Below are 8,850 nucleotides of genomic sequence, written 5' to 3'. Positions count from 1 at the left end.
ACCCATATTCCTTAGTAAACACTTTATTCAAAATACGATCGCGACACACGTTCTGTCAGAAGCGCAGTGCTGAAAAGCTTAGTTCACGCGAAGTGGAGTCAGATTTTGCAGGGGAGTCGAATTAAGGCACAACACTGGCTACCTTTTAAGGGCGAAGACCTTTTGTTGTTTCCTTCATAGAGCGATTTCTTCTGCAAAATACCCCATCACTAATAATGATTAAGACATATGTTGAGGTTTAGTACACATATGTCAAACTCAAGGCTCTACAAGTAAGTTGATTCTCAGGACAATATTTAATGACTACTAAAACGTCTGGCTCATATCTGAAGAGCGGGAGGAGGCTGTACACTGGCAGAGGCCGACACCAGATAATGATGGTGCTGTATCTGAGTCAGATCAGATGGGTTCTCCTGTTACTGGTAACCATGGAAACATATACTATCTGTTGCGTGTGGGATCAACCCCCAAACCCCAAAAACAGCCTGCAGAAGGATGAATGCCGCCAGGGTGTACTTCCCCAAGACACACCACAGGAAGTGATGCTCCAACTACCAAGGTGGTTAAGGGATTTGTGAAAAAATAGGTAATAATCCAGACAAGTGTAAAGTAGATCATTTGTTCCGTTTCCCAAACAATAAAACAATGTATAATTCATTTTTTCCCCTTACTTTACAAGGGGTACATTTAAAAGTAAATAATTTATTCTTTGTTTAACCTTCTAATGGCGCTAGCCAAGATCCAGACTTGTTTTTATTTTATTCAGTACATGTTACCTTAATATATACCTTTTCATAATTTGATACTTCCAGTCTATCTGTCTGTCTTTATTCCTCTTTTTGCTCTAGCACCATTTCAGTTCTCTGTGTAGCCCATGTAGAAGTGTATCTCTTCTTCCTTTGACCCATTTCTCATTTATTTTTCTGTCAAAGGACTGCCCAGCAATTACTGACTTCCTTAATCGGTTTTACCCGGTCTCTATTTGACCTTTCAATGTTTTTTGCAGTTGTCCTTTCACTCCAACTTCCTGAAGCACATTTTCATTTGTTCTACCATTTTAGTTGTCACCTCTAAGTCCTTATCCAAAACCACATCAAAAGTTCATTGATTTGTCATTGTTTCTTCAGTAGAATTGCGTTTTCTTTTTTCATACAAAGCCAAATCTCAATCTTTGCAACTCTTCTAACGACCGTAATTTCCGCACTTTAAGGCACATTTTAAGGGGCACCCCCAAAAATATAGTCTTTTATCATATTTTTTTCCATACACAAGGCATACTGGGCTATGAGGCGCACAAGGTGCTTGAAATGGTGTGTTTTCAGGGGTTGAAAAGTACTACGATTTTGGGTAAAGTATTTGTAAATGGTTTAAATTGTTTCTATTTTTCACAACAGGTCTGCTTAAAAGTCTCACAGACACCGCTCTTGTGTGGCTTTGCTTTGCCATTGTATTTCATTCCTTGTGATAAACGGCAGCCCCAATTAGTTTGTATGACATTGTCCTATAAGTCGCGCCCAAGGGGACAAGGGCATGCTACACCTAAACAAGGCACGTGGAAATGTGAATTAGTGCAATGGATTTTGTATCAATTATAAACATTTATCATGGGCCATGCAAAAAAAAAAATAAGGTAGAGTTTCCCAGTGGTAAATTGTAATGGAATGAACTTCCTGCAAATGGATATATAAGCTACATATTACGTATCATTTTACCCAACACTTATATAGGGAGTGATTTGTCCCAAAAATATTTACACATGTATTGATCATGACAATAAAGGTATATTCTATTCTATTCTATTCTATTCTATTCTATTCTTTTCTATTCTATCATATGCACACATATACACACACATATTTTCGCAATTGACTCAAGATCTAAAAATCATAAGACTTGATAATCGCGCATTAAAAATCGCATATCTTAATTACATATATATATTTGGATCTGCAAAACGGGATTCACACCGGATTTCTTTTAATGTTACTGGAGAAATTGAAGAACTGGCTTGAAAAGTCCTCCAAAAGTGTTTGAATTTGGCCATGAAATCTTGTACGAACACTGTCATATATAACGACTAGGCTCTGTATGTGTTACATGTCGAAGTGTCCCTGGGTAAGACACTGAACCACTAATGCCCCCAATAAGCAGATTAGCGCCTTACATGGCTCCACGGCAGCTATTGGGAAATATGAAGCACACTGTAAAGCGCTTTGGGAAGTCCTGACTTGAAAAGTGCTATATAAATGCAGATAATTTCATGTATGTACTTTCTGTTTATATTATTGCAGTGATGCAATTATTGATCAGTTGACCAAAATCGGATACCATTGTATGCGCAAATCACAGTAAGCAATAGGAATCAAACCTGAATAGTGGTGGAAAAAGCCCTGATACTTTACCAGTTGACCGCCAATGGTATGGACGAGATATGAAAAGGCAATAGAGCTTATCCAATTAACACACTATTTTTACCCGGTGCCAGTAACACTGATTTGCGTAGTGCATTTTTGATCGATTAAACACTCTCCACTTGTTGACCTGTGCGTCAAATACCTTCTTGGTTTGATACGTATATGTAGGAAAAAGATATTTTATAGTATTTTGTTGAAATATTTTCTGTTTCCTTTTTTTTAATTTTACAATTTTTGGTGAAAAAGTGGAGAGACTGACTGTTTAACTTATCAGAACGCACTATGCAAATCAGTGTTTCTTTCACCGTAGAAATAGTGTAATACTGATATAAGGTTTATTGCTTTTTCATGTATCATCTGTACCATTGGTGATCTAGTGTTGCGACTATTCCCCGAACTACTCGGGTTAAATTCCCGTTGCATAGAATGCTTTGCAATTCAGGTCAGTGATGTTTATTGATTTCAATCATTGCAAAAACCTTTCTCCAATACAGTAATGTGCAGTACATTTATTTAAGTAAAACCTTGCATGGTAGCGCATACTTATTATTACTTTATGCGTTTTTAATGTTACCCACCTTATTAAGACACACTTTCAAATTACTAGCCAAATTGGTGATTTTGGGTGCTCATTGTAATCCAGATAATATGGCACTTTAACATGTTTTGAGTTATGTGCTAAATTGAACAATCCATGTATTGCTCATATCTGAATGTTCGAAAGTCTTTCCTCATTTCCTGTTTATGTGCATCCTCACGTAGCTTTTTCATTATCATGTAGAGCCCTTGACCTGTTGCTTTGCAGCTATTTACTATCACTTGCAGATTCATACATTTCATATCCAGTGCAGAAAAAGTGTTACCCATTTCTAAATCAAACTAAACTAAACTTGATTTCTAAATTAAATTTGAAGTGCCTTCAAGGCCTTTTATCCCTTTTACAGAAATATATAATGTATGTATACATAACCAAAATCTCATGTGAGTTTTTTTCAAATTATTCACAAACGTATAACAAAAGATCCAGGGGTAGGCTTCCACATCCATGTTCCCTCATCCGCTCCCAGTTTCCGGTCTCAGTGGCGAGGAGAAATCCCCACGGACACTCCTGGTTTCCTGTTTCGGTGGCAAGTGGCAAGCCCGCATTTGGGTTTAACTCTAGAAACATGACAACGTGTAGACATACTGTTCTGCGATCTGCATTCCGACCCACATTCACCAACTGAGCATTTATTGATTAAGTTTTCCAAAATATGTTCAAATAATCCAATCGTGAAAGCTCGGATTCCTACAGTTTAAACATCACCCCAGTCACAAGAAATCAATGAAAGCAACCGCTAATCAGCAATAAACATATCTTTGTATGCCTGTTTTTCCCAATATTTGCTACGAAATGTATTATTTTGCTGAACCCAACTTTTTTTTCTCAGGCGGATTAATAAAGAATTTACTAAATGTAAACAAAAATTAGTTAAATTTTTGTTTCCCGTTTTAGTGAACTGTCACTCGATAATCTAGTCTATTTGGCGTTTTTTGGCGTCCTTGCACCTTCAGTTCTAAATATTATAAACATATCACTCTCCTCAGGTGTAGTTCCAGCGGCTTTTAAGTCCGCCGTTATTAAACCCACACTGAAACGACCCAACCTTGATCCAGAAAGCTTATGTAATTATAGACCTGTGTTAAACCTACCGTTTCTTTCTAAAGTACTTGAAAAAGTAGTGGCACAGCAGCTGAATGATTTCATATCCGAGAACAATCTTTTTGAATCAATGCAATCAGGATTCAGGGCTGGGCGGCAGTAGCTCAGGAGGCAGCGCGATCGTTTTAGGATTAAGGGATCCCAGTTCGAATCCCGGCTTGTCCGTGTTACATGCCGAAGTGTCCTTGGGTAAGACACTGAATCCCCAATACCCCCAATAAGCAGGTTAGCGCCTTACATGGCTGCACATACCACGGCCGCTATTGGGAAATGTGAAGCACAATGTAAAGCGCTTTGGGAAGTCATTGACTTGAAAAGCGCTATATTAATGCAGATCATTTCATTTCATTAACCACTCCACTGAGACAGCTCTGATTAAGGTAACCAATGATCTCCTACGGGCAATGGACTCTGGCGCTTCATCACTTTTGCTGCTGCTGGACCTTAGTGCTGCTTTTGACACAGTGGACCATAATATCATACTAGAACGGTTGGAAAAATGGATTGGTCTCTCAGGAAACGTCCTCCTATGGTTCAGATCTTACCTCTCAGATAGGACGCACTGTGTTAAATATGGCAAAATGACATCTGAGCCCTTTAGTGTTACCTGTGGTGTTTCGCAGGGTCCAGTGCTTGGCCCCCTTCTCTTTAGCATTTACATGCTTCCATTAGGTGATATTATTCGCAAGTATAATATCAGTTTCCATTGCTACGCAGATGACACTCAACTATATCTCCCGATGGAGGAATCTGCCACACTAAACTGTATAAATTTGGAGGCCTGCCTCACTGAGATAAAAGAGTGGATGTCACTCAATTTCTTGCGTCTCAACTCTGAAAAGACCGAAATCTTAGTTATTGGTCCATCTAAATGCCGCAATTTATTCTCTAAAACTGCTGTGAACATTGACAAATGTCACATCACACAGTGACTCACTTAAAAATGTAGGTGTCACATTTGACCCCGATCTGTCCTTTCAAACACATGTGAAGAAAATTACTAGAACCGCTTTCTTCCATCTTTGTAACATTGCTAAAATTCGTCCTATACTGTCTCAGTCGGATGCGGATATTATAATTCACGCGTTTCGGTTCTGTCCTACAAAAACCATACACTTTTCCATTATCAAATATTTTTGAAACATTTCCAAGGAGCCACTAGGGAGCTCCAAACACCTGCATGTGGCTACAGGGCATGTTTAGCAAGTCGAGAAGTCCATATTTTATTTGTTAAATAAATAACGCTGGGGTCTCCAACCATTTTTCCAGCCGCACGCAACCTTTTGTTACTATTTAGCGCAAAGGGCACTCACTTTGACATTCATGTTCAAAATAACAACTTATTATGTTATTGCTATGCTGTTAATGTCATTGTAAGGTCAATTATTAGGGAGCTGGGTTAAATCGACTCAGTTAACTACTGTAAATTCCGGACTATAGAGCGCACCTGAATATAAGCCACACCCACCACATTTCGGGAGGCAAACCGATTTTGTACATACACAAGCCGCACCTGTATATTAGCCGCATGCGCCCACATTGAAAATACGCAATACAAGCACGAAATTAACCCATACCCGATACAGTCCAAAAAACACAGCTGGCAAAATGATCAGAAAATGATACCGGTACTTAAGATTTAATGCAGACCTGCAGAGTCCGGGTGCCCGTTGAAAGTAATCCAAGGAAAAAAGTGTATATTTCAAAAGGTAAGGGTGGGAAAAATATATATCCACTATTGTCGGCCGCGTCCACAAACACGTCTCACCTTTAGTCCACTTCCCGTCAGCCCACGTTTGCCCCGCCCCTTCTTTCTCATTTGCTCATGCAAAACATCAGAATAAGTTTCTAAAATAAATACATTACAAAAATATACAGTTGCAAATACATATTATACATGGTTACACATATTTACAAAGAAAGACGGTACACCGAGAGTTTACAAAGCTTTAATAATAATATTATTATAACTTTCATCCCAAACCGTGCCTGTGAAGGGTAGCAAAACTAGCTCTGTTAAAAAAAACATACCGTACTTGTAGTAAGCACGGTAAAACGTTCTCATCTTGTTCCTCATAACTGATTCATCAAAGTTGTCTTCCTTCAGTATGGGAAAGAGACTTTGTCATGTAGACATCATCCCAAGCTCCCTTATTCAAAAACACGCTCTCAAAGTAAAGTTTACGTGCGGTAACTCTATTTCCTTCTATATCGGACTGCTCAATTGCGTTTCGCTTGAAAGTGGCGTCATGTGCCTTTCTATTTGCAATTTGCATGATGAGAAGATGTCTACGCTAATTTAATTTGAGCACAAGCTAAGAAGTGGCAGTCTAAAACTTACCTTTTGTACTCGAGCGCCCCTGGCAGCCGTTAGAGAGATTACATAAATTTGCCGCATCACTGAATAAGCCGCAGGGTTGAAAGTTTGGGAAAAAAGTAGCGGCTTATAGTCTGGAATTTACGGAACTAAAGAATCGTTTTACTAAAAAAAAAAAGAAAAATCACACTGACCAACTACTGGTGAGCTCTTTTCAGAATAGGTCAGCTGGAACCTTAACTGTCCGTAGGGGGAACCCTGGTGCCCGCGGACACCCAGTTGGTAACCCATCTTCTCCTGTAATAAATGTGTAAACAAATACAGACGCTGCCCTACTACGAACGAGATTGGATCGTTCGTAAGTTGAATTTGTTCGTAAGTTGCTTCAGTGCTATATTTTGCATGTTTAAGGTTTTATAAGAATGTTTAAGGCTTGTATAACCAACCTGCATTGTTTTGTACTAATAATAAACTTTTCATAAAATAATATGCTCTATGAAGATAAATAAAGTTAAGTTCAACATACTTTTGGAAGATGAGCTTCAGCAGTTAGGCGATTTTCTCCTCCGTGTAAAAAGTGGCTGGAAAAAAAGCGATTCAACCATTTTCTCAACAGCAAAGCTGCCATATTGCACTTTCATTTAAAATGAAATGCCTCGCCTCTTCTTTACACTTTCCAAAAACCATATTGAATGGATATTAAACAAAACAAATGCCAAAGTTCTTAGCACGGTGGACATACAGTTAGAATGTTTACACAAGAACTAGGAAGAAGAAGCGAATTTCTTCTTCGGAGTGGATGCTGGGTGTGTCATGATTACTGATGTGACTCAGCTGTGCACGCTCATTTGACGCCACGGGCCGCGGGTTTAGATTGTCTCCCTGTCACTATTTGAACTCAGTCCTGTCAATCCCCTGTGGTCAGTCCATCTGCGAAGTTAATACTAAGCAAGTCTTTTTCGACCATGACTCCCACCTGTCCCGTTTTTGTTACCGTCTGTCTCCGGCTACGGCCCGTTTTGCTCCTGACCACGTCTGTTTTCCCGTCCCGGCTTACGTTCTCTTTTGTCCCCGACTACGTCTACTATCCCGTTCTGGCTTACGACTCGCTTCCGACCCTAACCACGCCTTGCTCTCCCAGTCCCGGATACAGATCCGTTTTTTTCCGTCCCTGACACCGCCATCGCTCGCTACGGAAGATCCACTTCCGCGTTCGGAGCACAATCCGAGTACGAGAGCGACTTGATTCCCGCGTCCAGCGAACACCGGATCGTGGGTGCAGCCCTCTCTCTTTCCTTCCATAAAACTTGAGAAACGTAACACAATTGGGTCATGTTTCCGTTCTGGTCCTGACAGGGCGATTTCTTACAGCGCCACCACACTCCGGTAGCAACGGAAAGAGGCACTACAGTAATGTCCTATACTCGGAAAAAGCTGCAAACAATATAAAATTTACCTTACAGCAGTGTCCGGATATTTTCGACATCCCAAATTTTTTTTTATATCCACCGACTGACAACCTCCTGAAGGTTCTATCACCGCTTGACAGAAAATAATGCAACTACAAGAGTCACCTTTACTTGGTTGAGTGATTTATTCAGTGCCTTGTGTGAATAATGTCCAAAGGGATAAAATAAGTCGGGCAGACTTCTTTTACAGTGATGAATGTGGTGATATTGCAGGTAATAAACATTATACGGCATGCACAGCAGCTCTTTAATGGTATATTTCGTCATAGCAGTAAACGGAGAGAGTTGCACGGACAAAGGCAGTTTGTATCCCGAGGACATGGAGCAGAAAGCTCATTCCTAGCTCCTGGGGTTGCACACAGCATGCACTGCTTACTGAGACGTAGAATCACACCAGGTGTTTAACTTGATGCCGAAAAGATGTGTTCAGCAACCATCTCAACATGTGGCTGTGTCAGCTGATGCAGGGCAAGAGAAATTACATAACAGGTCTGATAACCATACTAGAGAGAAAAAGGCATAAGCCGATCCTATCCAAAGTCTGGTCCGGGAGCCTTTTACAGCCCGTGATATAATTTTTACTGGCCTGCGGCCTCTGTCATGGAATGCATAATATGTGACCCGCAGTATATAACACACATTATATATATATATATATATATATATATATATATATATATATATATATATATATATATATATATATATATATATATATATATATATATATATAATATATATATATATATATATTTTTTTTGGTTTGAACAAATTTATTGACACTAATATTAAAATAAAACAATCATGACAATCACAACAGCAATCAAGCACATTCATAATATTATGTTCCAATATGATGTTATCACCAGCAAACACATAGTGAGGATTTGAACAACCCTTCTCGAAAATCCTATTAGCAATCAAACATATTCACAATTTCATTATATG

This window comes from Urocampus carinirostris, chromosome 9 (assembly GCF_059441175.1).
Source record: "Urocampus carinirostris isolate Australia breed hairy pipefish chromosome 9, RoL_Ucar_1.0, whole genome shotgun sequence".
Lineage (NCBI taxonomy): Eukaryota > Metazoa > Chordata > Actinopteri > Syngnathiformes > Syngnathidae > Urocampus > Urocampus carinirostris.
The sequence above is the reverse complement of the archived record's forward strand: the minus strand, read 5'-3'. Positions refer to the sequence as shown.